The sequence below is a fragment of the Harpia harpyja genome, chromosome 7, assembly GCF_026419915.1.
Source record: "Harpia harpyja isolate bHarHar1 chromosome 7, bHarHar1 primary haplotype, whole genome shotgun sequence".
Classification (NCBI taxonomy): Eukaryota; Metazoa; Chordata; class Aves; order Accipitriformes; family Accipitridae; genus Harpia; species Harpia harpyja.
This window is the reverse complement of record NC_068946.1, coordinates 4,743,093-4,761,540: the sequence shown is the minus strand read 5'-3', so window position 1 is coordinate 4,761,540 and position 18,448 is coordinate 4,743,093. Positions and strand designations below refer to the sequence as shown.

The following is an 18,448-nucleotide window of genomic DNA, read 5'->3' as shown; positions in this document are numbered from 1 at the left end:
TATAAAGAGCTTTGGTGCTGGTGCCTGCCTAGAGGAAACAGGCAAAGGAGGGATAGACTGAAAAAAAAAAAAGCCAATGACCTTATTTAGGGGCAGTAGATTTAATAATCTCTAATGGAATTACTGGTGAGGAATCTACATGCTCATCTCTTTCCTGTAAAGGTTTGTTGGGGGGGGGGGGGTGTTTGAGGTTGGGGTTTTTTTCCCTTTTCTAGCCTGCCGCCTTCTGCAGGGAATCAGTATGTAGACGTTGTCCTAGGACAGCAGCTGCACGATGGTACCCTAGCTGTAAGGTCATGCCCTAGCATAATACATTGTGAGACAGTGGGTTAGAATATGCTTAACCCTGTACAGGTGCACAGGGAAGAAGACGGATGCAAGGAACTTTTTTCTGCTGCCTCTGTGCAGGGGGCAGGGAGGAGGCACCATCTCTGAAACTCCTTTTACGCACTGTATGGTGCTGTGGGAATCTAGTCCAGACTAGAATGGAGTCTAGCCCCAGGCACAGTGCCTTGGGGAGCAGCTGCTAGTGTTGAGTCCTTCTTTAGCTTCCCTACCCGCCCCACATAAGCAGAGACTTGCAACTGTACCTTTTCCTACAGTTGTAATAATGCAAACTAATTGCCAGCATGCAGCAAAGCAAGCTGAATCACCTGCCAAAATGATAGACCAGTTCCTTCATTTCCATTTTCTGCCTGCATGAAGGTAGAGTAGGAATTAAAATCCTGGGGAGCGCTTATATCCTCTCAGGCTGCAGCTGAATGATGGAAATATTTGGAACTTCACTGCTAGCTCTGTGGTTTGTTTGATTTGGGGGAAGCAGAAGATGTAGACCTCCCTAGTGCCCCATGCAGAATAACATGCCTTTCCTTAAACACTGCTTTAGTAAATATTCTGGGTCAATACTGGGTAAAAACTGCCATGTTAGATTTTCCTGGATGGAATTTTCTGGGGCTTGTAACTAGTCTTGGTGACAAGGGTATCTCCCTATAGATAATGACATGAGAGCAGTGTCATTTCAGTTCTTATTGATGCCATGGTCTTGGATAAATATGAAAGAATAACTTGGCAAGAGGTGGTGGTTTGGTGGACATTAGATACCCCGATGCACTAAGAAGACATAAAAATGGCAGCATTAACTTTTAAATTTGGATTTTCCAAGAGTGAATGTTGAGCAGATGAAATACATGATTAGTTCACTATGCTAAAGGACTGCAACCCTTTTCATTTGTTGCTTGTCTGCATCAAGAACTTATTAGATTCGTTGTTAAATTTTAATTGGTATTACAGAAAAATCACTCTCCCAGTTTTATTTCTAAATCTCAATCCACCTAACACTTCTTTACATGAATGGCCCCATTGTATTCACTAGCATCAGTAGTTAGTAATTCTTTGCTGGATTAAATCATTAGGCCCTGATCCTGCTAACAGTACTGCATTATGGGTAACTTTACTCAGGGATTAGCTGAACCGAGATTTGTAGACTCATCTGGGTGGAGTTGTTTGTAAACAAGTGTTTGCTAGACTTGAGGTATTAATGAATTCAGTGGTATGATTCATTTACCTAATATTAAACATTCCTATAATGCTGAAAATTTTGGGCATTGAATGAGATAAGGAGCATCTGAAAGGAGTAGATTTATTTGTGCATATTTCATCATGCAGTTTTTGTATGTGAAAGATGCCTTAAACTAAAGTGTGTTAAGTCATTCTCTATGGCAGAAAGTATCTAAGGACATTTACATTGTATTTGTAATATTGTATAGGCAAGATCTGGTTATTCAACACACAGAAAAAGCATCTAAATTTTGAATGTAGGAATGTCCGGATGGGGCCCAAACCTGGATGAGTCCTGACTTTACCTTCCTTTGCAGTATCAAGCACTGTCTGCTGCAGGAGGCAGGATGAATGCCGAACTCCTTGGAGCAGTGATGTGATCTAGGGGCAAATCTTCATCTTTCTACAAGAAGCAAAGCCCAACTTTCAGACAAATGATAAACACCCAATAATTTGTGCTTCTAATAGAAATGCCAGCAATCTGTTAGCTCCTTGGCATTGTGGCAAGCCAATTTGCAGTAGACACCAGGATTGCCCAGTTCCCAAGTCACCCGTCCTGGTTGTGGCTTCTGTGGTGCAATCAACCTGGATCAGGGCACAGGCATTTTTGCTGTGTCCATAGCTGGCTCACCCAAAGCAGTTCACATGGGCTTCTCACGATCCTAGAGACACCATTACCTCACACAGCACTCCTGGGCTTGATGGCTGAGATTATAGGACTGTTACTTGGGCCATGAGGACAGGTTCATGCCATGAACACGTCACCTTTTTGCTCTGGAGGCTGAAGCATTCTGCTAATCCCCAGGTCTAATAGACCCAACTTCTCGCTCCTGCCCTCCTCATGACCCCAACCTGATCTGGAGGAGCCACTGCTCCTGAAGGTCAGGGATAATTCATGTGGTGTCATGCTGTGTCATTCATGATGAGTGACTGAACTGGTATGATGAATGGGGAAGGGTCAGTTAGAGCGCTAACCCTAGGAACAAATTTGTGGGGCCACCACTGTCATTTTATGAGGGTCTGCACAGAGCCCTCCAGGCTTTCTGCCTCAAGAATGAACAGCTCGTCCCTGAAAGGAACTTAGCTTTTTCCTCCGGGTTTTTTCCTCCCTGAGTCTAGGAGAAGAGAGTGAGAAGCATTTGCAATTCTGTAAAAATTATGAGCACAAAGGGTAGTGTGTCTAATTGATAAGAAGCCTTAAATCTCATTTTTCAAGGGTTTATAATGTGGCACTGAAAATTGCTGAAACTTGGCATTCAAAACTCATCTAGGGAGCAACTCTTTTCTTCCCATCTTGCTTTTTAAAGAGAGATTATTTCCTCACATCATTTTGGACCTCTTCTGCTCCACACTCTCCCCTCCACCCCACCACACCCCCAAGTTATAATTCCTGGCAGAGTTTCTTGGTGAGCAATTGCTCTTGAGGGCTCTGAGCTCTGCCATTTCTTATTCCAGTGAGAGTTGCATCCCAGCATTTTTCTGGAATTAAAAAAAATTAGTCAGTTTCTCAGGATTTTCTTGCCTGAAACAAAGAACAAATGATGGAAAGGCTCAAACAGATTTCTGCAGTGCTATGTTCTTTGTACCTATGACCTACATGTTAGTTAAAATCATGTCTGCCGAGGGCCCACAAAAACGCCTTTAAGACAATTCATTTCCATTTTAGATCAGAAATAAACCCTGTTTACTTAAGGGTTTTACTCCACTGACTATACCAATGCAATTGAAGCCATATAACTTCTCTAAGCTATGCTAAGATAAAGCACATACCATGATGGTATAGCTGCATCCTTTTCAGGATTGTGCTGATAGAACCGTTCTGATAAAAGCAAATTCTTCTCTCCTCTCTCTCGCAAATACACTATTGGTATGCTAAAAAAAAACTTTTGAAGGCCATACCTCAATTAAGAGACTAACCTAGCTGCCACCTTCTGGTTTTCAGTGTTTCTGAGCTACCACAGCAAGCACTGGCAAGGAAGAAGGCTGGGTTCCTGGGGCGAATGTGCAGTGAGTGCACTTGGTACATAGCAGAGACCTGAGTTTTGGGGAATACTTCGCTGCTGTGTTAGGGCCACCCCTTGCTAAGTTGCAGGATGGACTGAGGAGCAGACTACCTACCCATTTGATGTAGCGCTATTTTCCAGTCTTCCTCAGCTTCTTGCCCCAGGAAGATGCTAACAGCGTGCTATCAGTGCAGAGAGGAATCTCTGCTCCAATGTGATGCATGTGGCCCTTTGTACCGAGCAGGTGAATTTCATTATGAGGTGTGAAATTTGCCACCCCTCCTTAGGCAAAGTTTTCACTGAAGTCAATGAGAGTTTTGCCAGAACGAGATCTGCATTGTCAGGACTCTTGCACCCTCCTGGCTTCTGCTTGTACAGCACTATGACTAAAATCCTCCATGCTTATCTCATTGCCATTTTTTATTCACCTGTCTTGGCAGGGCTGGCATAATGTCCCTGGCCGACAGGTTCTTACACTGGGATGCGCTCAGGTAAAATTACCTGAGATTCTACTGGAAAGTTTGCCTGCCTCAGGTCTACAGGCATAAACAAAAAACCCCTTTCTTATGTTTCCATAATTCCAAAACAGCTTAAATTTTAATAATAAAATATTGCAGGTATTTATTCCACAGTATGGATTAGCCCCCCCTTAGCTGCTTAGGAGAAGCAAACCTAATTTAAATGGCAGATAGTTTTTACATTTGAAAATTAGCTACTCTGTATCTGAAATAACCCTTTTTTGTGGTTGTTGGCATGGAAACAAGTATAGCCTGCAAGTCTTTCTCCAGACACCTTTGTAACTCCAGTAGCAGTCAATGGGAACCTGTGGAAAGGCTCTGCAGCTCTGAAAATCAGATGTCAAATACCTCAGTTTTACCCTCAAAAAGTATCTGATTTTGAAAATTAGCTTCATTCTGAAGAAAGTCTTTCCTGCAGTAGTGACTTGGAACAGTTCAAAGTCAGGATGTACATTTAGAGTTGAGGTTAAATATTTCAGGCATAACAGCTCCTTCCACACCATCTGGTTCCTATGTATTGCATAACAATGAGATCAAATGCCTTCCTGTAGCTACGTGGACACAACTCCACTTTTATAGGTGTCATATTCCTTTATGCTAGAGCTGAATGTTGCTTGTGACATACTACTTCTTTCCCCAATCCTTGCAATATCAAGTAGAAGGGGACTTTGATAACCGTGGTAAGTTTTGTCCCATTTTTGGATCGGTGTTAGGCTGAGTCTAGTCAGGTATTTTGTAGATTGCTGTGCTTAATTTTTTCTGCAATGCAAACTCCAGAGAGAAAAAAAATCTTCTCCTCAATATATGACTTGATGATACGGGGCAAAACACCGTAATTTTGTGATGAGAAGTGATGGCATTTTACTGAAATGTCATGGCTTGAGATACTATCTGTCTTTCCCATCCCAAAATGATTTCCAGGAAGGCAAAATTGAAAGTGGGACCATGATGATAAATGAGTGAGATTTTTAGCTGTGTTGTTGAAATACAAAAAGCCCTTCCTCTTATATAGGAAATATTTTTTAACTGTTTGAAAATGAAGCCAGAAGGACATCTTTGAAACCTGTCAGGTCAGACAAGGTGGTGATTAAAACACTCCTAGTCCTAATGTAGTTTTTAAACTAGCTGGCTTTTGTGGGATTGCATCAGATCTTCTGATTAAGGGAAATGCTGACAGAGGGAAAAAGGAACATGCACAGGGGGAAACAACTTCCACCATCTTCCTTACTTTCCCAGGCAACAAATGCATCTCTGTGTGAGGGAACAAGAGGATAAGATGCTTGCCCCAGTTTCGTCTCTTGTACAACGGAGACCCACCTCTCTTAAAGATGGTCCCTCATGCTGAAAGAAGAGAGACGTGGGCAGAGGACACCAGGAGTTTGAGACTTGTGTCGTTGCATTGCATCTGGTGTTGCAAAGCTTCTGGTGGGTGGCAGTGAGGACTGGGATGAATGGATGTAACTTACAGCTGAGCAGTACATCCTTTTGTAGGATAAATAGGAGGAAAACTGAATCTTGAAACTATATGCTTAGTGCCAAAGCCTGTCTCCGTGAAAGGTCTTGCTGGGTGTGGAGAATCTGGCAGAGGTGGCTTGAAGGGATGGGGCTCTGATCGCTAACTTCATCCTTTGCCACAACACCAGTGCTTGGAGACTCTTTCCTATTCAGCTGGAGCATCGCACTTGATAATTTAGAAGACCTTTCCTACGTCTAACACCTGTATCTGTGCGTCAAAGGGTCAAAACAGAAATGTGAAAAATCTCAGGATGGAAGCTGTTCATTGCTAAAATATTCAGAAAAGCACCAATATTGATGTGCAAAATGCTAGTAATGGTGCACTGTTCTGTGCTGGCACAGTTTGACCATCGTATATACCCTGCACTGTGTGCCCGCAATGCATCTTGACGGCTCATGAAGATGAGGCCGCCATGTGTGATGCTGTCCTCTCTCGTTGTTGCCCTGAGAATTCCTGTAGGTTGGTGCTTTGTGGTTGCACGTACAGAAGTCGAAAGTCCAGTGCCGCGTTCTCTGTGAATGTGTTTGGTGTGCCGGCGTTGACCATATTGGCACACGCAGCTTCCACGTTTTATTTCTGCTCTTTTGTGAGGCTGCCCACGGGTGTTGTAGCAGTACATCCGTGCCGCGTACGTGCGCTCGGTGCGCGCTGCTCTCCTGCTAGTAGTCTCCGTGTGCCCTTGCCACGCTCCTCAGGCCTTGCGTACCCTTTCACCCAGGGGGGGTTCAGCAGCTCCAGCCGGGGCTTTTGCACGCCTCTGCTCGGCTTCCCGCAGCACCCACCCGCGATGCCGCCTCGCGTGGTTCCGTTCTGCGAGACTCTGGGGCTCCCGCGGAGGCGCAGCCGTTTTCTCAACCCCGTGTGTTTCCAGGCTATCGCCCTTTTAAGCCTCCCCCCCGCCCGCCCGCCCGCCGCTCCCCACCGAGCGCCGGCCGCGCCGCTGGCGGCCTGGCCCCGACCGCCCGGGGAGGGCGTAGGCGGCGGGCGTGCCGTGCCGTGCCGTGCCGTGCCGTGCCGTGCCGTGCCGTGCCCCGCAGCGCCCCGGGGGAGGCAGCGGCCGGGGCCGCCGCGCTAATTGAAACGTGTCGGCGGCTCATCGCCGTCTCGGCTCCGACCGCGGCGGCGGCGGCGCCCCGGGGAGCCGGGGCGGGGGGGAGGAGGGCGGGCGGCGCCAGCCCGGGCCGGCCCCAGGGCAGCGCTGGCGGAGCCCAGCTCAGCCGAAGGTCCCGCTCTGCTTTTTCTTTCCTCCCGTTTTTCTTCCCCCACCCCCAATCCCGCTGGACCGGGGCTGGCTGGCTCCTGGATGCTGCCGCGGGTGACTCCGGTGCCGAGGCTGCCCGCCACACGGCTCCGCGCCCGGCTGGAGCTGCCGGCGGTGCTGCCTGGCTGGGAACCCCGATTTCTGCTAATGGAGGGGATAACCAGCGGAAAAGAGGAAACCCGTCCCCTAATTCCCATTCCCATTGTTAAGTGCTTCTGCACGACGAACCATTCCCAGAGATGGCGCGAGGATTAGGGTAAAACCTCTCTCTCCCTAGCTGTTTTGATTTCATAGAAGAGATAATCAGATTACTCACAAAGTCCATCTGATGTAGAACCATACATGTGCAGTATAATAAAGTATTGTTCTGTCTCCCTGTCGATTCACACACAGTACCGAACAGACACCTTGAAATGTTAAGCATCTATAGCACTTTTTTTTGGGTACTTCTTAAAAAAAAAATAAAAAAGGTGTACGGTTACCATACAGATTAAGAGAGAGCCTTTTATGGGGGGTTTACAGGTCTGTAGGAAGGGTGTGCACGTAAAGTACTTGGTTGGAAGGTTCGGTTTTCATGCTTTATGGACCTATTGTGAGATCAGTTAAAAACTGAGTTGTGTAAATTTTTATATATACATGCAATAGCCCACAGTCCAAGCATGTATATTATTCTTTCTGGTTAGAGTGCTGAGTATGTTAAAAGTACTGTGGATCCCAAGGAGGAAAATTAAAGAAGCTTCTATTTCCTACTGTGGTGGTGTATGGTGAAAGGATTAGGGAGGGTGGGTCAATGTATTGCTCGATATCAGAAACTCGTATCTATGGTTCTGGTTTAACCTTTTAGGCATACGTGTGAAGGTTTTGTTGACAGTAGAGTGTAGCTTCCAGAAGAACTAGGAGTATAGGTTATACTGGGTTTGAAGATAATGCTTGCATTACCTTTGGCTATTAAAGTAAGGGGAGATGCTGATTTGGGATTAATGAAATGTGAAAGTGGGATGGGAGTCAGAAGTATGAGACGCTGGATACTGTCATAATTATTGCTCTTTTTTAATAAGGGCTATGGATGCTTATCATCTCAGTAAATAAGGTTGTGTCAGGTGCCTAAATTTAGGCACTCAAGTTTGAAAAATGCCACCTTCCTGGCTTGTTGTCAAGATCACAACAGCTCAGTGACAGATCTGGAAACAGAACCAGGGAGTTCTAACCCCTTAGCCTCTTGCCTCAGGCAGGAGGCAAAGGAACCATAGAGCTATAACTTAAGGAAAAAGAAATACCATAATGAAGATTGTGCAGGAGCCAACTTAGATGCCTGGAAGGGAGAAGCAGAGAGCTAGAACTGAAAAGATGAAGGACCTCATTGAACCTGAAGTGCCTCATTAAGTGCAATACAGCTTGTGCGTGCACAGTGGCAGATTTTTCAGGAGATATGTGCAAAGCTCAGACTGGGAAGGGTGGGAGAAATGGGAGGAATCGGGTCCCCCTTCTAGAATACTAAAGTCAAGTATCATTATTTATAAGGAAGAGAACTGAATTATTTTATGCTTAGTAGGTAGCAAGTAACATGCACAGTCCATTTTAGAACAGTCTGGTTATGTGGAGCTGCCTGTGTTAAGGAAACAGGGTTGTCTCCTGTTCCTCTCTCTTGATTCTGAAATGCCAAATGCTTGCCCTGTGCCTTCATTTTTCCACAGACAAGGTGAGGGTAATAAGTTGATTTCTCTGAAACTTTGTGCACAAAATCATAAGGCAGCAAATATCCATCGGGTTGAACATGGTGAAGTAAAAACAAGAGCAGAATAGATTTAAGAAATGGATTTGGAAATTCAACTACATATTGAAATATTCAAGAATATTGAATAGCAAAATGTTTTTATGAGGTTCTTGGTACTTTGGGGCACTGCTCCTAAAGCATGGAGGTTTTTTTACATTACTGCCATGCACATCAGAAATCATACTAATACTTGCCCGTGGTTGGTGCTTCCCTGGCTCCCCACAGTACTACCAGAAAGCTGGGAAAGGACTGTTTGCCAAGTGTTTCATGAACTTCAGATGATGGTTGCTATTGCTGTGCAAAGAAGCATCATGCATTAAATGAACCGCATGCTGGCTATAGGAAAAAAAAGAAGAGAAGGGGATCTGGAGAAGGACATTTGCTTGAAGTGCTGAAGTTTCTCTTAGGAAGAGAGTGACTGAGGAACTCCTGCCAGTGTTGCTACTACAGCGTTGAGATTTCCAGATGTGAAAATAGGAAATGCACTGTTTCTTTTAAAGGCCACACGTGCTGCTTAATTTATCTTCCTGGCTGGTCCTACACTGACAGCATTTAGCCTTCTAGGGACCATTTCTCTGTTATTATTCAGATTAAGCTGGCAAGGTTTAAGCAAATGATACAGACCGGATTTCCAGGGACTTGTTTGAAAATGGTTTGCAACCAGACTACTCAGCTGAAGAATTGTCAGCCTGCTTTTAACCTTTAAGTGGACGCTGAAGTCCAGTTCCATGTTGGCTGTCAAGTACTTTCTTGAGGTATCTGTCTGCTGCTTTTAAACCCACAGAAACGTTGCTGGACAAATTCCACTGTAACCTCCCCTCAACGTCTTGTCATTGCTTCACCAGAAATTTTAAACACTTCTGCAGCTCAGTTTCATCTTTTGCATGAGAGCTGGTATTTGGCCAGCTGTCTCAGTGAGGGATGTGACTAAGGATTTGGGGAGGGCGTGGAAATGTCACCAGGTGTGGGTCCTCCAAGAGGCAGCATGGAGACAGTATTTTGACAAGTCCTGCCTGTGGCATGCTGCCAACTTATTTTACAGAAGCATGGCCTTGGCAGGTGTTGATGGCAGCAAAACAAATTTGGTATAGGTTGTGATAAAGGGAGTTCTCTTGGGAAGTAGAAGGAGGAGTGATAAATATCTTAAAACTGTTTGATCACAGCAAGAGTGAAGATGTGCTTGCTGGAGCACTCGGGAACTGTCCTCTAATGCACCAAATGTTGTAAGACAATCTGGGGGCCTGGCGAAAGCCTAAGAAGATGTCCATTAAGTGGTTTTTTTCAGTATTTTTCTCTCCAAGGATAGAAATGTGCCTGTCCCAAGGACTTAAAATAAATTTCCCAGGAGTTTCGGTCCCTAGGTCCTGAAGGGACAGTCGGCCTTCCTTCTAAATGCAATGAATCAGAAGCCCTGATTTCAGGTACCCTCTCAGTTGATCTGGATTTGAACCTGGTGGCTCAATTTCATCCTTACTTCTGGGTCTTTCTGCAGCCAAGTAACCTTCTGCTCACTCATTTTTTTTTCAGTATCATGATCTCAATCCTTGATTTCAAAAGGAACTAGATGTTTTTTTCCTAGCCTAGTCTGCAGCTTTAAACTGGAGAGTCCAAACTGGGAGCGAGCTGGGAAAAAATCAGAGCTGTGAGGGCAAACAGCGTGGGATATGTGAATCTGGTAGTGAGAGAATTAGGCAAAAGCCCAGGATTTGTGTCCAGTAACATACACAGTGCAAAATGATTGCTTTTGCTAATGTAAAGATTCTCTTTTCTGTCCGTTAGTGTAATTTTGTGATAGACCGGAGAGGTTGCTACTGTGATCTATAAATCTTTGTTCTGAAGGAGTTCTGTGATGCTGGTGTTCCTGTCTTTGAATATTTTCAAGGACAGATCTGCTAAGTGATCGTGCAAATACTTTGTTTACATTCATTTATTGTTTTAAATATGGTTATTACGGCTGTAATGTGACTGCAGCTATAGTCCCTCCTGTGTTAACATTTTCAACATAGACTCACTCTTTCCTGGGTGGGGCTGAGCAGGGCGTTTTCTAACATAGGTACTCAGTGAGATAGCAGTAAGTGGGCAGGGGTTTTGTGTGTGAGCAATACTTCACTTTGATAGCAGTCTGGGGGATGTTCTGCAGCACATGGGCTTCCTAAACTACCGTGGGGTGGGCATCCTGCTACAATTGATGAGGATGGTGTGCTTCTCTGCAGCTCTATTACATGCTGATAGCTAGTGAGGTTTTTTAGCTGTACTGTGGGGGGAAAGGCTGCTCTTTGATTCTGACAGAAATTAACCCAGTGAAACAGAGCCCTAGTGATGCTCCTTCAGCAGATCATAAGAATTCAGGGTGGACATTTGGAACATAGCGTGAACCATGGATGTGTTGGATGTTACCCTGTAGACATAAGCATCATTTTGAAATGATCAGTGAGTGACTCACCAATGCAGTATAATCACTAGAGACATGCCCAGCACTGAGCCATCAATCATTCTTGAACTGACAATACACCCTTATGTGTGTGCTATGCCTGCCCAAGACCCCTGTTATAAATCCTCTTGGAATGGAGGAACATGTGTTCCTTGTAACATACGTACACAGGGGTGCCCTAAACATCATTCTGTTATTGATAGACAACATCAGACCTCAGTAGGGCTGCTTGTGCTTAGCCATACTGGCAGGAGAAAGCGTTCTGTAAAGCTGAATAAAATGCCCCATGATCTCCAACCTGTGGCTCCACTGGAGCTTGTTGCACGTGTACCCTTTGTAATAAGACACCTCCAGTGTGCACAGTCGTTCTTGGCCTCCCACAACCTGGTTTATGCAGCAGGTATTCAGCATTTCAAGAACCTGGGAGGGAGAGTAGTGGGCTTTGGCTGTGACCAGAGGAGTGACTAGAGGTGCCATTGGAGCGTGTAATGAAAGAGCAAGAGAATGTGGATCCAAAGACTGCTGTGAATGGGTGCTGCATAGAAAAGTGCTCTCAATCGGTGGGTAGTTGTCTTTTAATGAAGAGGAGGCAAAGCTGCTTGTGTACCTTCTGACTTCACTTATCTGTAGAAGCTTATGGTTTGCACAGCCCTTGGCAAGTACGTTTGCAGATGCCAGACACGCTCTGTCGTCTGAATCTGTCAGTACTTCTTTTGAAGTTAAGCAGATGTTGGTGCAAATGTTCCTGGGACACAATTGAAAGAGACATGTTGAGTGGAGAAGACCATGAGGCTGACATATGGAAAAGTCCAAGAATTTTGGTGTGGTTTATATGTGAACTGCTGTATTTAACAGAACAATCAGCATCACTAAAGAGCATTTCAGCTGTGTGTCAGAGAAACAAGAAGGATGTTTTGATAGCTTTTAAATGAGTTTTAATCCTTAGTGTATTTCCCCTACCGAACTTCAAATACTTTGGAAATGTGATTAAAGCATCCATTTTACAGAGGAGCATTGAGGCGTTCTTATCATTCACCTGCTTAATGCTATAGGAAGAGAAAGCCCAAGCACTTCCTTAGCTACATCCAAGACTTAAACTTAACCTGCAACTAGAGATATAGCCGTCTTGTATACGACCCGATTCTGTGGCAGTACTTCCCTCCTACTCTTTCAAGGATGGCATGAATTCCAGTCTCCTTTTATCCTCACACTGAGATGCACGCATGCAACTTTCTTGCTAGTATTCCAAACAGATACCTGATAGAAGCTGGCAGGATGGTGGAAGCCTGTCATTTCCTTACTCTGAGTGTTGTCAAAGAACACTGCTTTCATTAGAAATGTAGCTGGCAAATGGCAGAGTACCTGCGTATCTCCACAGACAGTGGCATACGCACAGACACAATACAGTGCACACACCTGCCAGTATTCAAGTGGGGAGGAAGATTGGGGGAGAGGCAATGCAAAAGTGAGTTTGTGTAATTAAAGATGGAATAGCCATCTTTGCTGCCCTTCTCATGCAACATAAAATAAGACCGAGACTGAGGGGTTGGCTTCTGGCGATCTAGCTGTGGCAGCATGAAAAATGAGGAGGAGTGCGATAAGAAACTAATAATTTATGTTCCAAGCACAGACTCACACCAGCGTGGAGGGAAATTTGTGCCAATAACTCCTACTAACTCAGAAAGGCACGCAATCTTTTATTGCACAAATTATTAACGACCAGAAAATAAATGACTCTGTAATCAGATTGGTGCTGCCGGCGCTTTTTGTTTCTTCTTTTATTTGTATAAATTCTGAAGCCAGTCCACCCCTGAAGCTGAGGCAGTGGGAACTTTTACTGGCCCAATGCCCTGCCTGACAACAGAACAGATTAAACAGTGATGAAACAGGAACGTCCTGGTATCACATTGCCTGTCAGAGATGGGTTTACTCAACAAACGTTTTCTGGCCCCTTCAGCAGTAACAGGTCTGTAGGTACACGGGGATCTCTGATTTGGGACTCCATTGCATAGTGATTGGAATAGTCAAACAGCAGCGTAATTAACCTTTATTTATGAAAATGTACAGAAAAATAACAGCTCCCCATCATCTCTTCTTGGCCCTATCCCTTTTCAGGCTCCTTTCTTCACGTCCTTCCTTTGTCCTCAGGGCTGCTGGTGTTGCATTCCATATGTTTCTGCTCTAGTTTTTCAGCATTTGTGCTTAATATTCAGAAGTGCTGGGCACCTACAGCAATTCCTGAAGTGTACTAGAATTGTGGATTCTCAGTCCTTCTTGAATCAGGCCAAGGTGAATTTTGGCCGTGTACTTGCATGGGGAAAGGAGCATGAGGAGTTTGGTTTATTTAGACAGAGTCCACATGGAAACAAAGCACGGAACATTTTCCCCACCACCAAATGATTACACCCTGTGATCTTTCATGAATTAAAATCTTTATTATGATGATGAAAAGAAGCATCGATGAAGAATGAAACATCTTAAAGAGGAAAGATGATGACTTTTGGATTTGCTGCAGGTTCCCTTCTGTTTATGTGGTGCTTTGTATAATCTGAAGGATGGCAGTGTTCCTGTGTTAGGTAGGAATAGGCAGGAGTTTGGGTGTGATGCCATAGCAATATGAGGAGTTTAATTTGGGCTTGAACTAGTAGTTATTTGCAGGGAGACACAGGGTGAACTAGAGTGGTAGAAGCAAAAAAATTCAAGCCCACAGGTAACTTTGGATCAAGATCTGAGCTTCACTTGAAGCTTATCATGGTAACATACTGAACCTAAATCTTGGTCTGGGTTCCAACCCTGGGAGATACTTGAATTTGAACCTAAAGTTTGCAGGACTTGCCGCATCCAACCTGTGGGCCAAACCAGCCTGTTTTGAAGCCCGAGCCTGTATTCTGAACAGTGAGGCTTGTTGGCCCTAGATCCAAATGCAGCTGCGAGGCCCGTGTCTACAATTTATGTGGGTTTGCTCTGATTCGGATGACCTATGCAAGCCTGTGTGACCTGACTAAGACTCATTTAAGCCCTGTGTGTAAGGTTTGTAGGGTGGTGTTTCTTCAATAAACAGGGTTCCTTGAAGGCAGGGGAGTTACTCTGTATGTGATTAGAAGCTGCTGGTCTGTGTTTAGTCCATATATTTTTCAGTTGGTGGGGGAGACCCATATGTGAGGCTCAGACTTTTCTTCTCGCCTCCCATTCCCCCTCCCCGTTTTGATTATGTGAACCATATGATAAGGAAGAAAAGTGTTTCTATTGTTAATTCAGCCCATTCGTTATCAATGGCACTATCTCCCTGATGGCTTCATCTGAATAGGGAGGAGGGGGAGAGTTGCTTTCCCTCTCTCTCTCTCTTTTTTTATGGTGAGGGGGTGTTGGTAAAGGCGACCGCAGCCAGGCTGCAATAATGAATAATGTGCAGATTGTTCCCGGGGACTGCAAGTGTTTTATTAACGCAGGTTTTCTTAGACTGAATGCCCAATCACCACAGAACCATGAAACTCAAATTGCCTTACAGCTCTCTCATGAACATACTTTTAATCTCATTGACCTGTCGTTATACTACAACCCATAAATTCAGATTTGGAGATCTTATGTCCAATCATAAATTGGGCTGGCAGACTTCCGATCAACAGAATAAAACTGTCTCCTGTGAGGTGGGTTTTTTATTTGTCAGTGCAGTTCCAGCAGACGGAGTGGAGGTACAGTCAGCTTTTCTTAATAAACTATTCTTTAAAAAATTGAGGGAAATAAGAAACCCAGCATGAAATTCACAGGAGAGAGAAGAAAAAAAATAAGGTGACGTTTAAATAACAGTAACATTGGACATAAACTTAGAATGTGGAAAATTATTAATTAAGGGGTGTTAGCTTCTGCTAACATCGTGGAGAAATGACAGAAAAATGGAAGAGTTTGTGCAGTGGCATTCAGACATACAGTGTTGGCCTTAATTCTGTGTGTTTTCAGAGTGGGCACATATGTGCCAACTTCCTAGAATTCCTTCCTCTTTTCTTATGTCTTTTCCTTCTTTTACTTACATGAACAACCCAGAGGAAATCTAATTTCTCCCTCCCTCTTGTTTTGCAGTGTTTTATTTGGCTTCAGCGGTGAATGGGGGATTTGACATTTCTGCGGGTCGGTGGGAATTTGGATATGTGGGGAGACTTTGCTATGCTGATGTCAGGTGCGGGTACTCATGCGGAAGGGTTTCCTTGTGTGAAGAAAGATTACAACCAGTAAATCCTGCTAAGTGCTGAACATGTTAAGCGTGGTGCGGCAGGCCCATCTGTGAGTGCTGTCATTGCCTATGGACAATTCCTATTGTCGTCAGGAGAGGTGTGTCATCCTAAATGCTGGTAGAACAGGTCAGGTAATTTTTTGTGTAGGCACATTTCCTCTTTACAGGTGATTGTAGAAGAGAGTCCTGTGATGATCTGGAGCTGCTAGCAGTATTTCAAATACTTTGAGTGGAGCTGCCTCCTCAAATACAGCACACAATGTTCATGTATCATTAGTGCTTTCATTTACATAAATGTCACCTTTTTAACACTCCTCACTTGTATGCGTTAGTCCATTAGATAATGCACATGACCAAAAAAAAAAAAAATTATTTCATACTCTTGCAGTGTGCTGAAACAATATTTTCTCTTTATCTCCAAAAGCGTTCTAACAGACAGCAGTGCAGGCTTCCTCAAACACGGCTAACTCCGACGTACTTTGCATCCTACCTGTTACGACCAGCTCTGCGGTTAATAGGGTAAGTCAGTAACATGCACCATCATTACACGTGGCTCTGCCAACCTGTGTTGGAGCTACACTGACAGTCTAGAAGTAATGTGCATCCTTTCCTCTGTGTGGCTTCACCTGGGACACGTTGCTGCTAAAAGGAATCCCCCCCTAAAGTCAAAGAGCAGCTAAAGTTCTGTATTCCTCAAAATGTGGAGACCTTTTCCCAACCTTTCCAGGAGAGTCTGTGGTAGCAGAGGCTCATTTAAAGAGTATCATGGGCTTTTCAGTGTCTTTGGAGCGTTGGCAGCACTAGAACCTGAAGTTATTGCATTAATATACATCAGGCATCTGTACCTCACTGGAACTGCACACTGGGCAGGCAGGCAGTGCCCTCTGGTTAGCCCCTGTGGTGGTTCTCTTGCTCTCAGACAGGCAACGCAGGACAGCAAACTCTGGTTTTGGACAAAGGTGCAACTTCTGGCAACTGCTTTCCCTCAAGTGCTGTCCTGTGACATCGCAGCTGCCACTGGCTCTGGCTTTGTTCCACTCGGCACTCCAGCCTCGTACCCGTAACAATTTAGCAGCAGTTGTTTGAGGAAATAAAGCACTTCGGACTCCCTCCCCCAGGGTTTTCTGTCCTTACAGTAATTTTTTGAAGGCCTCTGTTTTCACAGCACTGGGATAGATGGACCCCTAAAATATACAGCCAATTACGTAGCAGAATTTATTAGACTTTATTCTGGTGCATGTTACATGGTGGGGGTGGGGGAGAAAGAGCGAACTCTGGAAGGAAACGCATAGCAACTGAAAATGTAAGTGTGAGGATTAGAAGTCCCCATAAATATACCTGACTTTGCCATCTCTTTTAATTAAATGCAAGTCATGAAACACGGGCACAGAGTGCGTCGGTGACAGGCTGCAGCAGTGTTCAGAGACAGGAAGGAAGAGTGAGTGGGGGGAACTGGCTCCATGGCCAGGGGCTGAGATGCAGAGCAGAGCCAGGAGGGTTAAAGCTACGTGGGTGATTTAGAGCGAGCCCTTCACAGCAAGGCAAAGGGAACTCTACAATCAGTTATTAATGTTTCCTGTTTTATCTTCTCATCTTCATGGGTTTAATTGTAAAGCATGCTGTACTTCTCTGCTGTGTTTTCTTCTCCCATCCCAGATAGGTGGTAGAGGAGAACGTGCTGATGCTAACAAGGAAGAGGGGGCATAGGAAAGGCCTGTCCCCTCTGAGCTTTGCCTCAGGGTTTTGCAGCTATGAATTGTGAAGCTCTCTGGGCCTTATGCTGTGATTCACTCATCTTCCGAGGCCTTCTTCCCTCAAAATGATGTGCCAGAATTCGGCTTCTGTGAGCAGCGGTGCTTGGTTTCCCTCCAGATATGTGTGGCCCAGAGGGCCCATGTCTGAGAGACCAGGATGAGGTACTGTGTTAATTCAATCCTCCTGTAAACAGCTTCCTCGTTTTCTTCCCCCTTCTATGTATTCAAGCATTTTTCCTTTCCCAGCTCTGTTCTGCCTTTGGTAATCTCCCCGGCATGTACTCCATCAGCACTCCTGTGGGGCTTCTATGTGTAGGAAATAAAGCCCATAGTTCAGCACTATCCATCTAATATCTTCTGACTGCCTTTAATCATAGCATTTTCCATTTAATTGGGAAGGCAGGCACACTTTGCATATTAATACAGCACAGCCTGCACCTCCTAAGCATTAAAATCATAGATGGCTGGGATGTGTTATACAGTGACTGTGAACCTGCTGGGTGTCCTTTAGCATCTCTGTGAATGGGGTATTTTCAGCAGGGCTGGTTTTTGCCCTCCTGATGGAATTAAATTAAAGTAAACAACAACAACAAATTGCCCCTTCCAACAAAAAAATATTTGTATGGATTCTCTCCATTGAAATAATTGCTCAGCAGACAGTGCCGCCATGCCTCTGTCTGTTGTGTCCATTGTCTTTCTTAGATCGTAACACTGCTGGTCCCATTGTCTATTCAGGACAGCCAAAGGGAAAAATATCATCTTCCCTTCAGAACTGCTAGTTGTGTAGCATATTCTCCTTCTGTGATCCATCTATCCATGAAAGACCCATTCTTTCCTTCTTGGCTTCATACTGCCACCCAGGAGTCTGTTTGTGTGAAACCAATAGTTTTGTCTTAATGTCATTGTGGTTTTCATGACTCTCTTTCTTCTCCTTGATCAAAACTTGCCTAGGGACAGACATACTGGTTTTGATTTGGAAGAGGTCTCAGTAGATCTTTTGCTTTTATGTCAAAAAAGCTTTTCAAGAGCACACTCACATATGCACCTTGCTCTGTGTTAAACACAAAGGGCAGTTGTTGCTGTGATTTACTATCACCATTAGTTGATTGTATGTTAGATGCTGTCCAGAAAGATAGCAAACGTGCAGTTCTGTTACAAAGAGGAGGTATGTGCTTTAGACACAAGATAGGTTCCACTTAAAATTTTCATATCCTCTTGAGGTCTCCCATTCTCCAAAGTTTATGGTATATGTCTTTAAGGTTCCTGTTCAAATTCAGCAGAGGAAGAAGATTGATGAGCTGAGTCTGTACTAACATTTGAATATTTCCATTATTCAGAAGAATGCAGATCTAGAGTCCTGCCATCTTTGAGAACAGTTGCCCCTGGTTTTGGATGGTAAGGTGCAA

At 44.5% G+C, this 18,448-nt stretch overlaps 1 long non-coding RNA gene across 1 annotated transcript in view; it reads left to right on the top strand.

The window, feature by feature from the left end:
• LOC128144291 (uncharacterized) overlaps window positions 1-18,448 on the top strand; it is a 61,053-nt gene that overhangs the window by 16,926 nt on the left and 25,679 nt on the right. The window contains exon 6 of the long non-coding RNA XR_008236028.1: window positions 15,713-15,807. This is a non-coding gene — a long non-coding RNA (uncharacterized LOC128144291). The remainder of the gene's footprint in view (window positions 1-15,712; window positions 15,808-18,448) is intronic.